The sequence below is a fragment of the Oncorhynchus masou genome, chromosome 12 (genome assembly GCF_036934945.1).
Source record: "Oncorhynchus masou masou isolate Uvic2021 chromosome 12, UVic_Omas_1.1, whole genome shotgun sequence".
NCBI classification, from domain to species: domain Eukaryota; kingdom Metazoa; phylum Chordata; class Actinopteri; order Salmoniformes; family Salmonidae; genus Oncorhynchus; species Oncorhynchus masou.
This window is the reverse complement of record NC_088223.1, coordinates 81,917,381-81,941,638: the sequence shown is the minus strand read 5'-3', so window position 1 is coordinate 81,941,638 and position 24,258 is coordinate 81,917,381. Positions and strand designations below refer to the sequence as shown.

Here is a 24,258-nt window from a genome sequence, read left to right as displayed (position 1 = left end):
TTTAAGATCAGTGGAGTGTTCCAGAAAACAGGCCCATTAAGTTAACCAGTTAACTTTGCTAAGCAGTAAAATACTATATCTCCTTTGATTTTAGAAAGCTAAACTTTGATATGGGTTGTTGGTTGTCGAGTCAATTATACCATGCTAATTTCAAGTCTATACATCTTAAAAACGATGCTATTTCAGAAACGCATCATTTGTGACACAGCTCGCGGCTGTGCTTCCCTTTGTAGTCTGTAATAGTTTGCAAGCCCTGCCACATAAGATGAGCGTTGGAGCTGGCGTAGTATGATTCAGTCTCAGCCCCGTATTGACGCTTTGCCTGTTTGATGGTTCGTCGCAGAGCATCGCATGATTTCTTGTAAGCTTCTGGGTTAGAGTCCCGCACCTTGAAAGCGGCAGCTCTACCCTTTAGCTCAGTGCGAGTGTTGCCTGTAATCCATGGCTTCTGGTTGAGGTATGTACTTACAGTCACTGTGGGGACGACATCCTCGATGCACTTATTGATAAAGCCAGTGACTGATGTGGTGTATTCCTCAATGCCATCGGAAGAATCCCGGAACTTTCCAGTCTGTGATAGCAAAACAGTCCTGTAGTTTAGCATCTGCTTCACCTGACCACTTTTTGTATAGACCGAGTCACTGGTGATTCCTGCTTTCATTTTTGCTTGTCAGCAGGAATCAGGAGGATAGAGTTGTGGTCGGATTTACCAAATGGAGGGAAGGGAGAGCTTTGTACGCATCTCTGTGTGTGGAGTACAGGTGAACTCGTTCCCCCCCCCTCTGGTTGCACATTTAACATTTGGTAGAACTGATTTAAGTTTCACTGCATTAAAGTCTCCGGCCACTAGGAGAGCCTCCTCTGGGTGAGTGGTTTCCTGTTTGCTTATTTCCTTATACAGCTGACTGAGTTCGGTCTAAGTGCCAGCATCTGTCTGTGGTGGTAAATAAACAGCCACAAAAAGTATAGCTGAAAAATCTCTAGGCAAGTAGTGTGGCCTGCAATTTATCACAATATACTCTACCTCAGGCAAGCAAAATCTAGAGACTTCCTTAGCTGTTTACAAATATGCACAGACCTCCGCTCTTCGTCTTACCGGAGTGTGATGTTCTATCTTCCCGGTGCAGTGTGTATCTCGCTAGCTGAATATCCATGTTGTAATTCAGCCACGATTCCGTGAAACATAGGATATTACAGTTTTTGATGTCCCGTTGGTAGTATATTTGTGATCGTACCTCGTCTAGTTTATTGTCCAATGATTGCATGTTGGCGAGTAGTATTGACGGTAACGGCAGCTTTCCCACTCACCTTTTCCGGGTCCTGACGAGGCATCCAGCTCTTTGTCCTCTACACCAGCGTCGCTTCCTCTTGCAAATAATGGGGATGTAATCCAAGTAAAAAATGTCCTGTCTTAGCTCAGTTAGGATCACCACTATTTTAAGAATGTGAAATGTCAGAATAATATCAGAGAGAATGATTTATTTCAGCTTTTATTTAGTTCATCACATTCTCAGTGGGTCAGAAGTTTACAAACACTCAATTAGTATTTGGTAGCACTGCCTTTAAATTGTTTAGCTTGGGTCAAACGTTTCGGGTAGCCTTCCACAAGCTTCACACAATAAGTTGGGTGAATTTTGGCCCCTTCCTCCTGACAGAGCTGGTGTAATGTAGTCAGGTTTTTAGGCCTCCTTGCTTGCAAACGCTTTTTCAGTTCTGCCCACAAATGTTCTATGTGATTGAGGTCAGGGCTTTGTGATGGCACCTCCAATACCTTGACTTTGTCCTTAAGCCATTTTTCCACAACTTTGAAAGTATGCTTGGGGTCATTGTCCGTTTGGAAGACCCATTTGTGACCAAGCTTTAACTTCCTGACTGACGTCTTGAGACGTTGCTTCAATATATCCACAAAATGTCCTTCCTCATGATGCCATCTACTTTGTGAAGTGCACTAATCTCTTCTGCAGCAAAGCACCCCCACAACATGATGCTGCCACCCCCGTGATTCACGGTTGGGATGGTGTTCTTCAGCTTGCAAGCCTCCCCCTTTTTCCTCCAAACATAACGATGGTCATTATGGCCAAACAGTTCTATTTTTGTTTCATCAGACCAGAGGACATTTCTCCAAAAAGTATGATATTTGTCCCCATGTGCAGTTGCAAACCGTAGTCTGGCTTTCCTATGGTGGTTTTGAAGCAGTGGCTTCTTCCTTGCTGAGCGGCCTTTCAGGTTATGTCGATATAGGACTCGTTTTACTGTGAATATAGACACTTTTGTACCCGTTTCCTCCAGCGTCTTCACAAGGTCCTTTAATGTTGTTCTGGGATTGATTCGCACCAAAGTACGTTCATCTCTAGGTCACAGAACGCGTCTCCTTCCTGAGCGGTATGACGACTGCGTGGTTCCATGGTGTTTATACTTGCATACTATTGTTTGTACAGATGAAAGTGGTACCTTCAAGCGTTTGGAAATTGCTCCCAAGGATGAACCAGACTTGTGGAGGTCTACAATTGTTTTTCTGAGTTCTTGTCTGATTTCTTTTGATTTTCCCATGATGTCAAGCAAAGAGGCACCGAGTTTGAAGGTATCCAATTGACTCAAATGATGTCAATTAGCCCATCAGAAGCTTCTAAAGCCATGACATAATTTTCTGGAATTTTCCAAGCTGTTTAAAGGCATAGTCAATTTAGTGTATGTAAACTTCTGACCCACTAGAATTGTGATACAGTGAAGTAATCTGTCTGTAAACAATTGTTGGAAAAATGGACTTTTCATACACAAAGTAGATGTCCTAAACGACTTGCCAAAACTATAGTTTGTTAACAAGAAATTTGTGGAGTGGTTGAAAAACGAGTTTTAATGACTCCAACCTAAGTGTATGTAAACTTCAGACTCCAACTGTATGTATGTATGTCTGTCTGTATGTATTCAGCCATTACATTTTTGAAACAGTTAGTGGGCCAACTCATTGATCCTGCTTTCTGGAACAGCTCCCAGGTGCATGCTGAGTCAAACACAAAAAGAATGGACTGAAGACTTCAGTGGATCTACTCACCACCTTGGCCTGAGGACTTTGAGGAGTCTTCCTAAAATCACAGAGAAAGAAAACAACATTGTGTCATCCCTTTACTATGCACATATGTTTTTAACCATAGTGTGACTTGACTTGCAGCTTACACACACATTCTTATTTAAAAGCAGAGGTATAAAGTATTTTTTTGGGTGGGGGTATCTGTACTTTACTATTTATATATATTTGACTACTTTTACTTCTCTAAATTCCTTAAGGAAAATGTATGGAGTAAAAAGTATATTTTCTTGACACCCAAAAGTACTCGTTATATTTTGAATGCTTAGCAGGACAGGAAAAAGGTCCAATTCACACACTTATCAACAGAACATCCCTGGTCATCCCATTGCCTCTGATCTGGTCGAATCACTAAACACACATGCTTCGTTTGTAAATTATGTCTGAGTGTTGGAGTGTGCCTTTGGCTTTCCGTAAAAAAAAAATAAAAAAAATTTAATGAAGAAAATGGTGCCGTCTGGTTTGCTTAATATAAGAATTTGAAATTATTTATACTTTTGATACTTAAGTATATTTTAAACCAACTATTTTTAGACTTTTACTGAAGTAGAATTTTACTGGGTGACTTACTTTTTCTTTAGTTATTTTTTATTAAGTTATCTTTACGTTTACTAGGGTATGACAATTGGGTACTTTTTCCACCACTGCTTAAAACCTCTTAAGGATCCACCCCTTTTTAAAAAGATTATTGACCTAAAATGACATACCCAAATATAAGTGCCTGTATCTCAGGCCCTGAAGCAAGATATGCATAGTATTGGTACCATTTGAAAGGAAACACTTAAGTGTGGAAATATTAAAGGAATGTAAGAGAATATAACACAATTTATCTGGTAAAAGATAATACGAAGAAAAAACCCAAACTTTTTTGTATTTTTTTTGTACCATCATCTTTGAAATGCAAGAGAAAGGCCATAATGTATTATTCCAGCCCAGATGCAATTGAGATTTTAGCCACTCTGTGGCAGCAGTGTATGTGCAATGTTTTAGACTGATTCAATGAACCATTGCATTTCTGGTCAAAATGTTGTAGCAAGACTGCACAAATGTGCCTAATTTGTTTATTAATAACTTTATGTTCAAAATTGTGCACTCTTCTCAAACAATAGCATGTTATTCTTTCACTGTAATAGCTACTGTAAATTGAACAGTGCAGTTAGATTAACAAGAATTTAATCTTTCTGCCCATATCAGATATGTCTATGTCCTGGGAAATTGTTTTGTTACTTACAACCTCATGCTAATCGCATTAGCCTACATTTTTTAAACTTCCCGCTTTGGGCTGGATGTGTCAAGGTCAAGTTTGCATTCAAGCCTCAGTTTTGGATTTAAAACATTTTTTGATGCTGTGCGGGCCTCCTCTTTCAATGTCTAGTTCATACATATATAATCTATGGGCAGAATTACTGTTTACCTCAATTAGCCACGAAATCCCTAGTGTGAAAGAGACTTTTGTTGAAGTTGTCTCGGGCCATTTTCATTACATTGCCCCCCATGTGGGCCAGCCCCCAAGCAATTCGAGTTCCAGCCTATGAGCTTCAACCACTTGCATTTGAGTGGCAGCTAGCAAGAAGTCTGCCCAGCGTAATCCAGTGACAGTTACAGGGCTGGCCCAAAGGCTCAGTTGACACAGCAGAGACAGAGTAATAACGTGGTACGCATACGTGACGTAGTACGCAATTACCGGAGAATCTCTTTAAGTATTTATTAGAGGAGGATTGTTGTCTCTACAAATATCATTGACAGGAGACTTACATTGCCGGGCTCATCCTTCTTTGCGCCTGGATTATCTGACATTTTCTTCCTGAATACAAAGACACACAATGAAGACGAGATCTAAGCCTCAGCAATCACACACATGCACAGTTAAATGATCATAAACGTCACACACAACGTTAACACATCACACACACTCGTCCAGGCCCACATTTAACAAAGACTGAGACAGTGGCTCACCGTCGGGCCAGGATGGCACTCATCTCCCCCATCAGATTTCCTCCCCCACCACCTCCTCCTCCTCCAGATGTAGGAAGTGCCGCCGCACCGCTATCTTCCTACAGAGAGAGACTCTGTTTCAATATTTTAAAATGCAACCTTCTTTCCTACCTTCCTTCAAGAAACCACTAATCTGGGACTAAGATTTGAGAAAGGTGGAAACCATGTCTTCATCTACAGTATATCCATGCACTTAAAGACCAGGGATTACCTCAAGAAAAAGATGGAAGAAAAGATGCATTTGAAAGTTGTTCGACTCACTGAACCAACAAGGTGTTCACTAAATTTTAAACATGCATCAACAATGGAATATCGAGTAAAAGAGATGCGTTCCAGGTCTTTTTTGAAGGTTCGATGCCTACACAATTCAAACAAGATATTCTATATGATATTGCCGTGGCTCTTGAGACGTTAAATACTTCTCCAGGCTTCATAAGATCTGATCATATGCACAGCATGACTACAATGAAGACTACCTGGAAAACGTCTGACACCGGTCTCACCTTCGTGGATTTGCGTAGTTTGGCTCCTGCCAGGGCAGCAGCTAGTCCACCGGGATCACCGAGACCCCCTCCATCCCCCCCTCCTCCTGGCAGAGGTGGGGCAGGTGGTGCCCCGGACCCAGGGGGTGGTGGGGGGCCAGGTGGGGGTGGAGGGCCAGCAGGTGGGGGGCCTGGGGGTGGTGGCGGGCCTGGGGAGGCGGGGGTCCACCGGGGGCTGAGGGAGGGGCGGGTGGGGCTGTAGGAGGGATGGCTGCGGCCTGTCTCTCTCTCTCCTGCTGCTCCTGCCTCTGCAGCTCCATTCTATGAGGGGAGAGACACAGACAGGGTTCTTTATATCAGTTAATGTTCACACACAGATGTAGGAGCTTTTCATTTGAGCCAGTTTGCTACAGCAGGACAAAAATCCAGCAGCAACAGGAAATGCAAATGATTATGTACATTTTTCGTATGGGAAAATAAAGCCTGAAATTTCAAAATGGAACTTCAGAAAGTTCTCCTGCAACAGGGTTATCAAATTAAGATCCTACATCTGTATAAACAGGCACACACAAAGGTGTATACACGCATACACAAAAAATGAAAGACTCATGATTGGATATTATTTACACATTATCTTCGCATCATCTACACACCATACCACCAATGTACAACGTAAAATAACTTAGTGTGTGGTACTGTAGATTAGTGTTTTAAATCAAATTATATGTCACACACACCAAATACAACCTTACTGTGAAATGCTTACAAGTCCTTAACCAACAATGCAGTTCAAGAAAGAGTGTTAAGAAAATATTTGCTAAATAAAATGTAAACAATTTAAAGTAGCACAAAATTGCATAACAATAACGAGGCTATATACAGGGGGTACCAGTACCGAGTCAATGTGCAGGGGTACAGGTTAGTTTGTACATGTATGCTGGGGTAAAATGTGACTAAAATAAACAGTGAGTAGCAGCAGTGTAAAAATAAAAGGGGGGTGTTAATGTAAATAGTCTGGGTGGCACTGTAGATTAGAGTGTGTTAGTGTGTGGCACTGTAGATTAGAGTGTGTGGCACTGTAGATTAGAGTGCGTTAGTGTGTGGTACTGTAGGAACTATTGTGCCATTCAGCAGACACTTTTATACAAAGCCACTAACATTAGGAAATTGAACCCAGCGCCCATGCTCTACCAACTGAGCCACACAGAACCAGACTGCGTTAGTGTCAGGGTTAGATGTCAGTGACAGTCATAATAGGAGAATTGCAACAAAGAAACAGAACTTGTCATGGAGCACCGTGTTCGTATACTTTTAAGAAAACCAGTGCTGAAGGGAGATTACATGCACCAGCATGCTAAAATAAGCTTCACTAAAACAAAAAACCCACAAGTATAAACCAGTGATTAAGCTATTGTCTAGAATCTTTTTTCCCACCCCAATGAGTTATCAACCAATCAGGAGAATTGGAAATTTAGGCTGATGCATGTAAAATACTTATTTTAAGAACAGGGGAGTAGTAGGCCTATGTGTGCTATTTGATATTTGAAAAAGCTTTAGACTACATTTTCATTTATAAAAAAATATAGATTATAACAGTTTTTGAATACTCCTACTAACTACACTAACAGTACTATTTGTGACGTAAGTATGTCAAAAGTTATAGGATGTCGTACTAAATTCACCAAAATACAAAGTATACAAGCAGTGGACACTATTTCCGTGCTTTTAGGGCCCATAATGCAATTCTTCAGATAATGGGCTTGGCTTCACAACTTTTTCAGATTTGAAGAAAATGGCAGAAAATATGCAGCCGAAGTCCTTTAACTAATTATGACAAATGTTAAGCAATGTAAGAAAGTAATGACTTTTCAAATAAGTTAAGTTACACGTTATGTTGCCTGACAATTTGTTAGCTACGCTATCCTTACAAACCACGTAGCATTACAGTATGTACCGGTATGTTAGCTAGTTACCGTCCTAACCAACATTAGTTAGCTACTAATAAAGCTAACTAACAACCCAACGTTTATTGATTTGATTATTCACGTTATTCTTAGGGGGTATTAGTCGTGAGTTCTCAATGGACATAGTTAATTCTTGCTATCTACTCCGATTTCAGAGAACTCGTCTGAGTGTGGCAGAGCGCAGAATAACTGATGGATTTACGAATGCTCAACACCCGTTATATTTGAATATGGCCAGTGTCAGTAAACGTCAACAAAAACAAGTGTAATTAAATTGTTGCCAGCAGCACAGAAACAGTCACCAACGCTCTGGATAACATGAACACTGCCTAACCAGCACTGCAAGGCCGAGTAAAATGGTCAGAATGAGGTGTTCTCTCATTTGTGTCTGGAAGTAGCTAGCAAGCTAGCCAACGTTAGCCAGTTAGCTTGGGAGCTTGCCTGCCGTTGTGAGGTCAGAACACTCGAATCCGATCAACCCTACTCCACGACCAGAGCGTCCAGTGTATGCTCCGAAAGCGAAATGCTCTGAATTTACGAAGGGACAATCTGACAACGCTCTGGTTTTGTGCACACGAACTCCAGATTGAATTTATGAACACACCTAAAACCATAAAATGTCTAGCTATGTTATGCTAACAAGCTAGCAAGAGGTTGCATAGCAACAGCATCAACTTCTGGTAGACAGGCAAAGCAATAGTATGCTCAACTGAAAGGATACCGTTCGTTTAAGGTATGAACTAAACTATAACTAATAGTATATACTCTTTTAACTATGTAGTATGTTAATAAGGGTATTCGGACACAGTTTATGTAACCCATCAAGATTGACCTGGTTTAGTTAAAAATTTCAAATATGGACAGTGCAGGGATATCCGGCCAGGTCTTGATAAGAAATTACAATACTTTTTAAATACAAATTGTAATTACCCAAGAAAACTGTACCCGGTAACTGAACTAAATGACTATCGCCGTTCACTTCTGTCACCATGAACGGCTTTAAGAGACGAGTCAAGGATCATATCACCTCTACCTTACTGGACACCCTAGACCCACTTCAATTTACTTACCACCCCAACAGATCCACAGACGATGCATGGCTTTGTGATGGCCACTCCAACACCTTGACTTTATTGTCCTTAAGCCATTTATTTTATTCGACCACCTTTTTCTCCCCAATTTCGTGGTATCCAATTGTTAGTAATTACTATCTTGTCTCATCGCTACAACTCCCGTGCAGGCTCGGGAGAGACGAAGGTCGAAAGCCACGCGTCCTCTGAAACACAACCCAACCAAGCCGCACTGCTTCTTAACACAGCGTGCCTCCAAAACGGAAGCCAGCCGCACCAATGTGTCGGAGGAAACACTGTGCACCTGGCTAACTTGGTTAGCGTGCACTGCGCCCGGCCGCTGGTGCGTGGTGAGACAAGGATATCCCTACCGGCCAAACCCTCCCTAACCCGGACGACGCTAGGCCAATTGTGCGTCACCCCACGGACCTCCCGGTTGTGGCCGGCTGCGGCAGAGCCCGGGAGCGATCCCAGAGTCTCTGGTGGCACAGCTAGCGCTGCAATGCCCGAGACCACTGCGCCACTCGGGAGGCCCGTCCTTAAGCCATTTTGCCACAACTTTGGAAGTATGCTTGGGGTCATTGTCCATTTGGAAGACCCATTTGTGACAAAGCTTTAGCTTCCTGACTGATGTCTTGAGATGTTGCTTCAACATATCCACAAAATGTCCTTCCTCATGATGCTATCGATTATGTGAAGTGCACCAGTCCCTCCTGCAGCAAAGCACTCCCACAACATGATGCTGCCACCCCGGTGCATCACGGTTGGGATGGTGTTCTTCAGTTTGCAAGCCTCCCCCTTTTTCCTCCAAACATACCGATGGTCATTATGGCCAAACAAGATGTTTTGTTCATTAAAATAACATCAAATTGATCAGAAACACAGTGCTAATGTTGTAAATGAATATTGTAACTGGAAACAGCAGTCCGCGTGATCAAAACAATCTTGAAGCGTGGATTCCCATTGGTTAGACCAGCGTTGAATTGAACTTAGCACAAGTATTTCCGGTTTGAGTGTCTGCCTATGGGAAGGGAAGAGCAAAATGGAGTTGTGATCAGATTTGCCGAAGGGAGGTCGGGGGAGGTCCTTGAGGAAGTTGGAGTAGCAGTGGTTGTGTTTTAGCAGTGCGAGTACTGCAGTCAATGTCGATAGAACTTCGGTAGCATTTTCCTCAAATTTGCTTTGTTAAAATCCTTAGTTACAATAAATGCGGCATCAGGATATGTGGTTTCCAGTTTGTATAAAGTCAAGTGACGTTCTTTGAGGTTCGTCGTGGTATCGGCTTGAGGGGGGAATATACACAGCTGTATAAGGAGGTAATTCAGTCAGCATTTCATTGTGTGGTATTCTAGGTTGGGTGATCAAAAGGACTTGAGTTTCTGTATGTTGTTATCACAATCACACCATGAGTAGCTAATCATGAAACATACACTCCCGTCCTTCTTCCCGGAGAGATATTTATCTACATTGGCGAACAGATGCCCATTATCAGCAACCTGTGTTCCAATGGCATGTGGTGTTAGCTAATCCAAGTTAAGCTAATTGAACATTAGAAAACCCCTTTCCTATTATGGTAGCCCAGCTGAAAACAGTTGCGTTAATTAAAGGAGCAATAAAAACTGTCCTTCTTTAGACTAGTTGAGTATCTGGAGATTCAGCATTTATGGGTATGATTACAGGCTCAAAATACCAGAAATGAAGACATTTCTTCTGACAGTGGTAAATCTATTCTTGATCTGGGAAATGAAGGCTATTCCATGTGAGAAATTGCCAAGAAACTGAAGATCTTGTACAACGCTGTGTACTACTTCCCTTCACAGAACAGCGCAAACTGGCTCTAACCAGAATAGAAAGAGTGACAGGCCCCGGTGAACAACTGAACAAGAGGACAAGTACACGAGTTTCTAGTTTGAGAAACAGATGCCTCACAAGTCCTCAACCGGAAGCTTCATTAAATAGTACCCACAAAACACCAGTCTCAACGTCAACAGTGAAGAGGCGACTGCAGGATGTTGGCCTTCTAGGCAGAGTTGCAAAGAAAAAGCCATATCTCAGACTGGCCAATAAAAATAAAAGATTAAGATGGACAATAGAACAGACACTGGACAGAGCAAGATAGGAAAAGTGTTATGGCCAGACAAATCTTAAGTTTGAGGTGTTCGGATCACAAAGAACAACATTCGTGAGACGCAAAAAAAAAATGAAAAGATGCCGGAGGAGTGCTGATGCAATCTATCAAGCATGGTGGAGGCAATGTGATGGTCTGGGGTTCTTTGGTGGTGGTAAAATTGGAGATTTGTACAGGGTAAAAGGGATCTTGAAGAAGGAAGGCTATCACGCCATTTTGCAATGCCATGCCATACCCTGTGTACAGCGCTTAATTGGAGCCAATTTCCTCCTACAACAGGACAATGACCCAAAGCATAGCTCCAAACTATGTAAGAACTATTTAGGGAAGAAGCAGTCAGCTGGTATACTGTCTATAAAGGAGTGGCCAGAACAGTCACCGGATCTCAACCCTATTGAGTTGTTGTGGAAGCAGCTTGACCGTATGGTACGTAAGAAGTGCCCATCAAGCCAATCTAACTTGTGGGAGGTGCTTCAGGAAGCATGGGGTGAAATCTCTTCAGATTACCTCAACAAATTGACAACTAGAATGCGGAAGGTCTGCAAGGCTGTAATTGCTGCAAATGGAGGATTCTTTGATGAAAGCGAAGTTTGAAGGAGACAATTATTATTTAAATTAAAAATCATTATTTATAATTTAACGTTTTGACTATATTTCCTATTCATTTTGCAACTAACTTCATGTATGTTTTCATGGAAAACAAGGACATTTCTAAGTATTTAGTCAGCCACCAATTGTGCAAGTTCTCCCACTTAAAAGGATGAGAGGCGCCTGTAATTTTCATCATAGGTACACTTCAACTATGACAGACAAAATAAGAAAAAAAATCCAGAAAATCACAATGTAGGATTTTTAATGAATTTCCAAATTATGGTGGAAAATAAGGATTTGGTCACCTACAAACAAGCAAGATTTCTGGCTCTCACAGACCTGTAACTTCTTCTTTAAGAAGCTCCTCTGTCCTCCACTTGTTAACTGTATTAATGACACCGGTTTGAACTTGTTATCAGTATAAAAGACACCTGTCCACAACCTCAAACAGTCACACTCCAAACTCCACTATGGTCAAGACCAAAGAGCTGTCAAAGCACACCAGAAACAAAATTGTAGACCTGCACCAGGCTGGGAAGACAGAATCTGCAATAGGTAAGCAGCTTGGTTTGAAGAAATCAATTGTGGGAGCAATTATTAGGAAATGGAAGACATACAAGACCACTGATAATCTCCCTTGATCTGTGGCTCCACACAAGATCTCACCCCGTGGGGTCAAAATGATCACAAGAACAGTGAGCAAAAATCCCAGAACCACACGGGGGGACCGAGTGAATGATCTGCAGAGAGCTGGGACCAAAGTAACAAAGCCTACCATCAGTAACACACTACGCCGCCAGGGACTCAACTACTGCAGTGCCAGACATGTCCCCCTGATTAAGCCAGTACATGTCCAGGCCCATCTGAAGTTTGCTAGAGAGCATTTGGATGATCCAGAAGAAGATTGGGAGAAGGTCGTATGGTCAGATGAAACCAAAATAGAACCTCTTGGTAAAAACACAACTCGTTGTGTTTGGAGGACAAAGAATGCTGAGTTGTCTCCAAAGAACACCATACCTACTGTGAAGCATGGGGGTGGAAACATCATGCTTTGGAGCCGTTTTTCTGCAAAGGGACCAGGATGACTGATCCGTTCTAAAGGAAAGAATGAATGAGGCCATGTATCGTGAGATTTTGAGTGAAAACCTCCTTCCATCAACAAGGGCATTGAAGATGAAACGTGGCTGGGTCTTTCAGCATGACAATGATCCCAAACACACCGCCCGGGCAACGAAGGAGTGGCTTCGTAAGAAGAATTTCAAGGTCCTGGAGTGGCCTAGCCAGTCTCCAGATCTCAACCCCATAGAAAATCTTTGGAGGGAGTTGAAAGTCCGTGTTGCCGAGCAACAGCCCCAAAACATCACTGCTCTAGAGGAGATCTGCATGGAGGAATGGGCCAAAATACCAGCAACAGTGTGTGAAAACCTTGTGAAGACTGACAGAAAACATTTCACCTCTGTTATTGCCAACAAAGGGTATATAACAGAGTACTGAGATAAACTTATTGACCAAATACTTATTTTCTACCATAATTTGCAAATAAATTCATTAAAAATCCTACAATGTGATTTTCTGGATTTTTTTTCCTAATTTTGTCTGTAATAGTTGAAGTGTACCTATGATAAATTACAGGCCTCTCATCTTTTTAAGTGGGAGAACTTGCACAATTAGTGGCTGACTAAATTATTTTTTGCCCCACTGTATGCTTAATTCTATTCCTCTACTTAGATGTGTGTATTGTTCTGAAACAGTTAGATGTTAGTTGTTAGATATTACTGCACTGTTGGAGCGAGAAACACAAGCATTTTGCTACACGGCCTCCGAAACACGACCTCACCACACTGCTCCTTGACACATTGCTCGCTTAACCCGTAAGCCATCTGCAACAATGTGTCGGAGGAAACACCATACAGCTGGTGACCAAAGTTAGTGTGCATGCGACTGGCAACCACTAGGAGTCGCTAGAACGCGATGGGATAAGGACATCCCAGCCAGCCAAACCCTCCCCTAACCCGGACAATGCTGGGCCAATTGTGTGCCACCTCATGGGTCTGCAATGCAGTGCCTTAGACCGCTGCTCCACTCAGGAGGCGCAGAGTGTTTTAGACATATAAAATGTGTGAAGTTGTAAGGTAGAGAGTGTGTTTTACTAATTGTGCACAACCAATATGAAGATGTGGGTAAGTTGGTATGCAACAGGAACATTACCAGGAGCTATAGAGAACTTATATTTGGTGCTGTACTACTCAGCACCTGAAGAAACCCTAAAATTATGTGAACGATACCTCCTCTGCTGCTCCAGCTCCTCTGGGGAGGGTCCATTCTGGACAGGGCGAGGGAGAGAGGAGTATCCTGAAGATAGAAAAAGACAACGAGTGAGTGAGTAATGTGTATTTTAGCAGTCCTGTTTAAATGCATTTTTTTAAGTATCTTTCCCTTCTCCCTTTCTGACAACATCTATCCAATGGTGTTAGGTAAAGGCTAGAATCCTTAATTGTGAAACAGCCACGTTCTTTTGCGATATTAGAAGAATTGCCTGCAGACAACAAATACTGTTTTTCCTTCTCTGACTTAAAAAAAAACATCACGTTGCGCGACGCTCCTCACCTCTACTTTGACAAAAAAAAAATTATAATAACAATGGTGGTGAGGTGGACAGTGGTGCAGTTTCCCCTACTGCGGATTCCAGTTCACTGATTGAAGCAAGAAAGAAATAACAGGCGAGCGACCTTCCGTTCAATTTATTTAAAATTCACAGTGAACAAACAAAATGCGTTTCACGTTAATTTATTTTTCTATATATATTTTTGGTATGCATTGAATTTTTGTCCTATATTGTGGGTCATACCAGAGTCGCCGAGAGCACTCAGCACCTCCAGGGCGTGCATCATGCCGTTGGCAAAGAGGGTGGCGTCCTCCTTGCTGCCGAAGTTCAGTCCCCACACCTGCCGGGCGTCCCGCCACTGGTGGAAGTTGGTTGTGGCCTGATTGTACTTCAGCACCTTGACGATTGGACAGTTGATCACCACCTGGGAGTGTCAGGCAGGAAGTAAAAGACAATGAGAAACTATGAGTGGAATGAGAGTATGCATTCACTGAGAGAATGTGTGTGTGGAATATAGCATGTGTAGGTAAGTAAACACTGGAGAGAGAACCTAGATTGTATTTGTACCTTGTATTTCAAAATGGTTTAATCCTTGTATCCCTTCATGCTCAACTAGTGCTACAGTCAGTGCCTTGCAAAATTATTAATTCCCCTTTGGTATTACAACCTGTAATTTAAATGGATTTTTATTTTTTGTAATAGACATCCACAAAATATTCCAAATTTGTGAAGTAAAATGGAGCAGAAAAAAAAGGACTTGTTTCAAAAAAAGTATTTATTTTTTTTTAAACGGAAAAGTGGCACCACCAAGCCCAAGGAGCTCTCCTAACAGGTCAGGGACACAGTTGTTGAGAAGTATGTGGGAGACTCCCCAAAAAAATGGAAGAAGGTTCTCTGGTTAGATGAGACTAAAATTGAGCTTTCCAAGGAAAACACTATGTCTGGCGCAAACTAAACACCTCTCATCACTCCGAGAACACATCCCCACAGTGAAGCATGGTGGTAGCAGCATCATGTCGTGGGGATATTTTTCCATCGGCAGAGACAGGGAAACTGGTCAGAATTGAAGGAATGATGGATGGCACTAAATACAGGGAAATTCTTGAGGGAAAACTTTCAGTCTTCCAGCAATTTGAGACTGGGACGGAGGTTCACCTTCCAGCAGGACAATGACCCTAAGCATACTGCTAAAGCAACACTCAAGTGGTTTAAGGGGACACATTTAAATGTCTTGGAATGGTCTAGTCAAAGCCCAGACCTCAATCCAATTGAGAATATTTGAGGTATGACAAAGATTTCTGAACACTAGTGGAACCCATCCAACTTGCAGGAGCTAGAGCAGTTATGCCTTGAAGAATGGGCAGAAATCCCAGTGGCTAGATATGCCAAGCTTATAGAGACTTGCAGCTGTAATTGCTGCAAAATTCTTAAGGTTAGCCAATAACTCTGAATGGTTAATGGTTAAGGTTTAGAATATGCTTAGAATAAATATTTGAAAAATAACTTTCTATCACTGGATTTGAACATGCAACCTTTTGAACCAGAGGCAGATGCTTATACCCATCCACAACACTACTTGAAGTTAACAGCGCTCACTGTTTCCCCTAGTGTCCAGTTTCCATATCTCCTCCAACGTCCTCAGACATGGATGGACGCTGAATACTGACTTGTATCACGGGTGACCTGCCTGGCCCCATCTGTGGAATCAGTGAAGCGGAGGTGCATTTGAAAATAGAGCTATTAGTGAAACTGTGCTAATATGCTTGGCTAAGTCTCTCTAGTCAATTGTGCTACTAGTAGTGGACCCTTCCATTGCCCTTTCCAAAGCAATAGAGCTTTTGTAAACTGTGCTAAGATGCTAGGCTAGGATAAACTAAAAGTTGGTTCAAGTTAGGCTTGGCTACACTAGGTCTCTTTCATCTTAGTGTGGGTCCTCCACTACCCTAGTGTGAGAGGAAGGTGTGTGAGAGCAGAGGTAGTGACACACAGTAAACAGAAGTGATATAGGGAACCCAGAGAGAAAGAGGAAGACATCTGACACATACAACCCAAACTATACTAATGACACTAACCTCAAGGAGCAGAGAGGCTGATGGCTGCATGTTCACAGTATGCAGCAGACAGACAAATGACAAAGCCTAACTACAAATCTCTGAGTGTGACAGGGCAAGGAAGCACCAAGGGGACTGGTTCCCATATGGTGTTATAGCAACACTCACAAGATTTACAGATCAGTTTGTCTAATAATGTTCAAGTCAGACTCTCCAAAGAGGTTCCAGACCAGTAGTAAAAATGTTACCCTCCAAGCAACGCATTGTTGTCTCGTGTATGTGTTCATATGTATGTACAGTAACAGTCAAATGTTTGGACACACCTAATCATTCAAGGGTGTTTATTTTCACTCTTTTCTACATTGTAAAATAATAGACATCAAAACTATGAAATAACACATATGGAATCATGTAGTCACCAAATAAAAATATTTTATATTTGAGGTTCTTCAAAGCAGCCACACTTTGCCTTGAAAGCTTTGCACACTCTTGGCATTCTCTCAACCAGCTTCATGATCTGGAATGCATTTCAATTAACAGGTGTGCCTTGTTAAAAGTTACATTTCTGGAATTTCTTTCCTTCTTAAATGAGCCAATCAGTGGTGTTGTCACAAGATATGGGTGGTATACAGAAGATAGCCATATTTGGTAAAATACCAAGTCCTTATTATGGCAAGAACAGCTCAAATAAGCAAAGAGAAATGACAGTCCATCATTACTTTAAGACATAATGTCAGTCAATTCAAGTGCAGTTGCAAAAACCATCAAGCGCTATGATGAAACTGGCTCTCATGAGGACTGCCATAGGAAAGACCCAGAGTTACCTCTGCTGCAGAGGATGAGTTCATTAGAGTTACCAGCATCAGTAATTGCAACCCAAATAAATGCTTCAGAGTTCAAGTAACAGACACATCTCAACATCAACTGTTCAGAGGAGACTGCGTGAACCAGGCCTTCATGGTCGAATTGCTGCAAAGAAACCTCTACTAAAGGACACCAATTAGAAGAAAAGACTTGCTTGGGTCAAGAAACAAGAGCAATGGATATTAGACCGGTGGAAATCTGTCCAACCGCCTTGTCTTTGTGACACAGAGTAGGTGAACAGATGATCTCCGCATTTGTGGTTCCCACTGTGAAGCATGGATGTGTTATGGTGTGGGGGTGCTTTGCTGGTGATACTGTCTGTGATTGATTTAGAATTCAAGGTACACTTAACCAAAATGGCTTCCACAGCATTCCGCAGCGATATGCCATCCCATCTGGTTTGCGCTCAGTGGGACTATCATTAGTTTTTCAACAGGACAATAACCCAAATCACACCTCCAGGCTGTGTAAGGGCTATTTGTCCAAGAAGGAGAGCAATGGAGTGCCTCATTAGATCACCTGGCCTCCACAATCACCTGACCTCAACCCAATTGAGATGGTTTGGGATGAGCTTACATTTTTTTAAGAACTTATTTAAATCTTATTAAATCTTAAATTCTTATACAATGACGGCCTACACCGGCCAAACCCGGACGATGCTGGGCCAATTGTGTGCCGCCCTATGGGACTCCCAATCACAGACGGTTGTGATACAGCCTGGAGTTTTATTAATTGAACCTTTATTTAACTAGGCAAGTCAGTTAAGAACAAATTATTATTTACAATGACGACTTACACCGGTCAAACCCGGACAACGCTGGGGCAATTGTGTGCCGCAAAGTGAAAGAAAAGCAGCCGACAAGTGCTTAGCATATGTGGGAACGCCTTCAAGACTGTTGGAAAAGCATTCTAGGTGAAGCTGGTTGAGAGAATGCCAAGCGTGTGCAAAGTCAAGGCAAAGTGTGGCTATTTTGAAGAATCTAAAGTATTACTACATGATTCCATATGTGTTATTTCATAGTGTGTCGTCTTCACTATTATTCTACAATAGAAAATAGTAAAAATAAAGAAAAACCCTTGAATTAGTAGATGTCCAAACTCTTTGACTGGTACTGTAAGTGTAAATATACACACAGTGCTTTCAGAGAGTATTCTAAACCCTGGACTTTTTCTACATTTTGTTCTGTTACAAAGTGGGATTTAAATTGAATTGTCATTCTTTGTCAATGATCTACCCAAAATACTCTAATGTCAAAGTTCAAGAGAAATTCAAACATTTGTAAAACATTCATAAAAAAACACGATTATATCTTAATTCGATAAGTATTCAACACCCTGAGTCAATTCATGTTATTATCAACTTTGTGGGTAAGTCTAAGAGTTTCCACACCTGGATTGTGCAACATTTGCCCATTATTCTTTTCCAAATTATTCAAGCTCTGTCAGATTTGTTGTTGAAAATTGCTAGACAACCATTTTCAGGTATTGCCATAGATTTCCAAGCAGATTTAAGTCAAAACAGTAACCAGGTAACTCAGGAACATTCACTGTCTTCTTGGTAAACAACTCCAGTGTAGACTTGGCCTTGTGTTTTAGGCTAGTGTCCTACTGAAAGGTGAAATCACCTCCCAGTCTCTGGTGGAAAGCAGACTGAACCAGGCTTGCCGACTTGGATTTTGCCTGTGCTTAGCTCCATTCCGTTACTTCTTTTAACCTGAAACTCCCCAGTCCTTAACGATTACAAGCATACCCAAAACATGATGCAGCCACCTCTATGCTTGAAAATATGGAGAGTGGTACTGAATAAAGTGTTGTATTGAATTTGAATATAACACTTCGCATTCAGGACAAAAAGTGATTTGCTCTGACACATTATTTTGAAGTATTACTTTAGTGCGTAGTTGCAAACAGGATGCATGTTTCGAAATATTTTTATTCTGTACATGCTTCCTTCTTTTCACTCTGTCAATTAGGCAAGTAATGTGGCGTAACTACAATGTTGTTGGTCCACCTTCAGTGTCCTCCTATCACAGCCATTAAACTCTAACAGTTTTAAAGTCACCATTGGCCTCATGGTGAAAACCCTGAGCTGTTTCCTTCCTCTCCGGCAAGTGAGTTAAGAAGGAAGCCTGTATATTTGTAGTGACGGTGTATTGATACACCACCCAAAGTGTAATTAATAACTCCATAATGCTCAAAGGGATATTCAAGTGCCCATATTTGTTAGGCATTGGAAGACCTCCCTGATCGTTGTGGTTGATTTAATGCTTGTAATTCTCTGCTTGACTGAGGGACCTTACAGATGATAGTATGTGTGGTACAGAGATGAGGTAGTCATTTCCAAATGATGTTAAAAACAAATTATTGCAGATAGAGTCCATGTAACTTGTGATTTGATAAGCACATTTTTACTCCTGAACTTATTTAGACTTGCTATAATAAAGGGGTTGAATACTTATTGATTCAAGACATCACAGATTTGAATTTTTAATACATTTGTAAAAAACTTGAAAAACATAATTCCACTTTGACATTATGGGGTATTATGCGTAGGGCAGTGACAAAACAAATCTCAATATAATCCATTATAAATTCAGGCTGTAACAACAAAATGTGGAAAAAGTCAAGGGGTGTGAATACCTTCCGAAGGCACTGTCTTTACAGTATATACTGTAAAATGTGTTTGATCTTGATGGGCCACCATAGTTGTTCCTCCCAACCTCACAACAGCTGTTGTAGCCATTATAGATACCCACTGGGCATACACTGGTTGAATCAACATTGTTTCCACATAATTTCAATTAAATGATGTTGAACCAACGTGGAAAAGACATTGAATTGACATCTGTGCCCATTAGTTTGATTAGTGAGAAGTCGGACAGAAATACTTGATGAAAGACGTGAAAGCTTAAAAAATAAAACAAAACAGCTATTTTGCTCAATCGAATATCTGACAGTGCCTCCAAGGAATTTCTCTGTTCATGGTGTGTGTGTGTGTACACTAGTTACCTGCTGGTCGGCCTGAATCTTGCGTCCCACCACTCGGAATGTGTTGGCCACAGGGTTGTGGTAGATCTGGACCCTGCTGAAGGCCTGGCCCCCTGTGCCTGCTGGCACCCAACGCTTGTTAGCATCATCGTACAGCATGACCGTGGCCCGCGCCTGGCAGATACTGGACTCACTGAGAGAGAAAAGGGGGGGGGCAGAGAGAAAGATGGAGGAGAGGGAAAGGAATAGAAGGGTAGAGGAGAGGGACAGAGAGAGAGAGAGAGATGAACAGGGAAAGGGTGGCAGAGAGATAAAGGAAGAGGAGAGATGAAGAGAGATAGAAACAGGGAGTGTGTGGAGGGGAAGAAAGAGGGAAGGAGTTAATTCAGTCATCTCCGACAAGGAAATAATGAGATGGCCCATATCTGGGTTTTGAGTGCAGTTAATGCACTGTTGTGGACATTGCTTTGTTGTCGATGTTGCTTTATGGCAGTAAGAGCAAGACGAGGAACTTAAGGACGCCTAAAAGAGCTTACAAATCAATGTTTTACAGTAAACAGATATCACGAGTGACTTTTTAGCACCATTTTTCTGGAAGCTGTGCTGCGACATTTTCCCCCACGTGGGCCAGGCCCCTATCCATTTGAGTGACAGCATGGAAGGTATACAGAACCCTTGACCTTTTCCACATTTTGTTACGTTACAGCCTTATTCTAAAATGGATTAAAATGTTCTCTCCTTATCAAGCGACACACACAATACCCCATAATGACAAAGCAAAAACAGGTTTTTAGAAATTAGCGCAAATTTCTAAAATAAAAAAACTGAAATATTACACATGCATAAGTATTCAGACTCTTTACTCAGTACTTTGTTAAAGCACCTTTGGCAGCAATTACAGCCTCGAGTCTTTTTGGGTATGACGCTACAAGCTTGGCACACCTGTATTTGGGGAGTTACTCCCATTCTGCACAGCTATTTTCAGGTCTCTCCAGAGATGTTTGATCGGGTTCAAGTCCGGGCTCTGGCTGGGACACTCAAGGACTTCATCAAGATTCTGTATTTTTCTCCGTTTATCTTTCCCTCGATCCTGACTAGTCTCCCAGTCCCTGCCATTAAAGTTTTTGGGGGTAAACTCTGAATGAGCTGTCAAGTGCCTTTTACTGAGGAGTGGCTTCTGTCTGGCCATTCTACCATAAAGGCCTGATTAGTGGAGTGCTGCAGAGATGGGAAAATCTTCCAGATGGGCAACCATCTCCAGAGGAACCCTGGAGCTCTGTCAGAGTGACCATCAGGCTCTTGGTCACTTCAATGACCAAGGCCCTTCCCCCCCGATTGCATTAGGAAGAGTCTTGGTGGTTCCAAACTTATTCCGTTTAAGAATGATGGAGGCCACTGTGTTCTTGGGGACCTTCAATGCTGCAGACATTTTTTTGGTACCCTTCCCCAGATTGGTGTCTCCACACAATCCTGTCTCAGAGCTCTATGGACAATTCCTTTGATCTCATGGCTTGGTTTTTGCACAGTCAACTGTGCTATATAGACAGGTGTGTGCCTTTCCAAATCATGCCCAATCAATTTATATTTACCACAGGTGGACTCCAAGTTTTAGAAACATTTCAAGGATGATCAATGGAAACCGGAAGCTCAAATTAGAGTCTCATAGCAAAGGGTCTGAATACTCATCTAAATAAAATGTTTTTTATTTTTTAATACATTTGCTAAAAATTCAAAAAACCTGTTTTCGCTATGCCATTATGGGGTATTGTGTGTAGATCGATGATCTACACACTAAGGCTACTTGAGGTAATCTGTACATGTAGGTGAGGGTGAAGTGACATAGGTAACAAAGGTAACAAACAAACAGTGAGTAGCAGTGGTGATTTTTATGATTTGTTAAGCAGTCTAATGGCTTGGGGGTAGAAGTTGTTGAGGAGCCTTTTGGTTCTAGACTTGGCGCTCCGGTACCGCTTGCAGTGTGGTAGCGGAGAAAACAGTCTATAACTTGGGTGACTGGAGTCTCTTACAATTTAATGGGCTTTCCTCTGACACCACCTATTATATAGGTCCTGGATGGCAGGAAGCTTGGCCCCAGTGATGTACTGGGCCATTCGCACTACCCTCTGTAGTGCCTTACGGTCAGATGCCGAGCAGTTGCCATACCAGGCGGTGATGCAACCGGTCAGGCTGCTCTCGATGGTGCAGCTGTATATCTTTTTGAGGATCTGGGGACCCATGCCAAATCTTTTCAGTCTGCTGAGGGGGAAAAGGTTTGGTCGTGCCCTCTTCACTACTGTCTTGGTATGTTTGGACCATGATAGTTCGTTGGTGATGTGGACACCAAGGAACTTGAAACTCTTGACCCGCTCCACTACAGCCCCGTCAATGTTAACGTGGGCCTGTTCGGCCCGCCTTGTCCTGTAGTCCACGATCAGTTCCTTTGTCTTGCTCACATTGAAGGGGAGGTTGTTGTCCTGGCACCACACTGCCAGTTCTCTGAACCCCTCCCTATAGGCCATCTCATCGGTGTCGGTGATCAGGCCTACCACTGTTGTGTCGTCAGCAAACTTGATGGTGTTGGAGTCGTGTTTGGCCACGCAGTCATGGGTGAACAGGGAATACAGGAGGGGACTAAGTACCCACCACTGAGGGGCCCCAGTGTTAAGGATCAGCGTGGCAGACGTGTTGTTGCCTACTCTTACCACCTGGGGGCTGCCCGTCAGGAAGTCCAGAATCCAGATGCATAGGGAGGTTAGTTGCAGAGTCCTTAGCTTAGTGATGAACGCTTAGCTGTAGTCAATGTACACCATTCTCACATAGGTGTTCCTTTTGTCCAGGTGAGAAAGGGCAGTGTGGAGTGCGATTGAGATTTTGGATCTGTTGGGCCGGTATGTGAATTGGAGTAGGTCTAGTGTGTCCGGGAGGATGCTGTTGATGTGAGCCATGACCAGCCTTTCAAAGCACTTCATGGCTACCGACGTGAGTGCCACGGGGCGATAATCATTTAGGCAGGTTACCTTCGCTTCCTTGGGCACAGGGACTGTGGTGACTATGGTGGTCTGCTTAAAACATGTAGGCATTATAGACTCGGTCAGGGAGAGGTTGAAAATGTCAGTGAAGACACTTGATAGATGGTCCGTGCATGCTTTGAGTACACGTCCTGGTAATCCCTCTGGCCCAGCGGCTTTGTGTATGTTGACCTGTTTAAAAGGTTTTGTTCACGTCGGCTACCGAGAGCGTTGCCACACAGTCATTCAGAACAGATGGTGCTCTCGTGCATGTGTCAGTGTTGCTTGCCTCGAAGCGAGCAAAGAAGGCATTTAGCTCGTCTGGTAGGCTCGTGTCACTGGGCAGCTCGTGTCGGTTTTTCCTTTTGTAGTCCGTATCAGTTTTCGAGCCATGCCACCACCGACAAGCGTCAGAGCCGGAGTAGTAGGATTCAATCTTAATCCTATATTGAGGCTTTGCTTGTTTGATGGTTCGTCTGAGGGCATAGCAGGATTTCTTATAAGCATCCGGATTAGTCTCCCGCTCCTTGAAAGCGGTAGCTCCAGCCTTTAGCTCGATGCGGATGTTGAACGGTAATCCATGGCTTGTGGTTGGGATATGAACGTACAGTCACGGTGGGAACAATGTCATCGATACACTTATTGATGAAGCTGATGACTGAGGTGGTGTATTCCTTTATGCCATTGGATGAATCCCGGAGCATATTCCAGTCTGTGCTAGCAAAACAGTCCTGTAGTGTAGCATCCGTGTCATCTGACCACTTCCGTATTGAGCGAGTCACTGGTACTTCCTGGTTGAGTTGTTACTTTTAAGCAGGATTCAGGAGGATAGAATTTGGTCAGATTTGTCAAAAATGGAAGGCGGGGGAGAGCTTTGTATGCATCTGTGTGTGGAGTAAAGGTGGTCTAGGGTTTTTTCCCCCTGGTTGCACATGTGACATGCTGGTAAAAATGTGATTTAAGTTTGCCTGCATTAAAGTTCCTGGCCACTAGGAGCGAGCACTTTATTCTTTGCTTATGGCCTTATGGAGTTGTTTGAGAGTGGCCTTAGTGCCAGCTTCGTTTTGTGGTGGTAAATAGGCGGCTACAAATAATAGAGATGATAACTTTCTTGGTAGATAATGTGGTCTGCAGCTTATCATAAGGTACTACCTCAGGCAAGCAAAGCAATACCTCGAGAATTCTTTAATATTAGACATCGCACACCAGCTGTTATTGACAAAGAAAGACCCCCACCCCTAGTCTTACCAGAGATAGAGTATCTGTTCTGCCGTGCATGGAAAATCCTGCTAGCTCTATGTTATCCGTCTCTTTGTTAGCCACGTCTCGGTGAAACATAAGATGTTACAGTTTTTAATGTCCCGTTGGTAGGATAATCTTAATAGTAGGTTATCAATTTTATTTTCCAATGATTGCATGTTAGAAAG

At 42.5% G+C, this 24,258-nt stretch overlaps 1 pseudogene; it reads right to left on the bottom strand.

Moving 5' to 3' along the window:
• The window catches only part of LOC135550933 (vasodilator-stimulated phosphoprotein-like), a 47,729-nt pseudogene that overhangs the window by 11,787 nt on the left and 11,684 nt on the right, over positions 1-24,258 (bottom strand).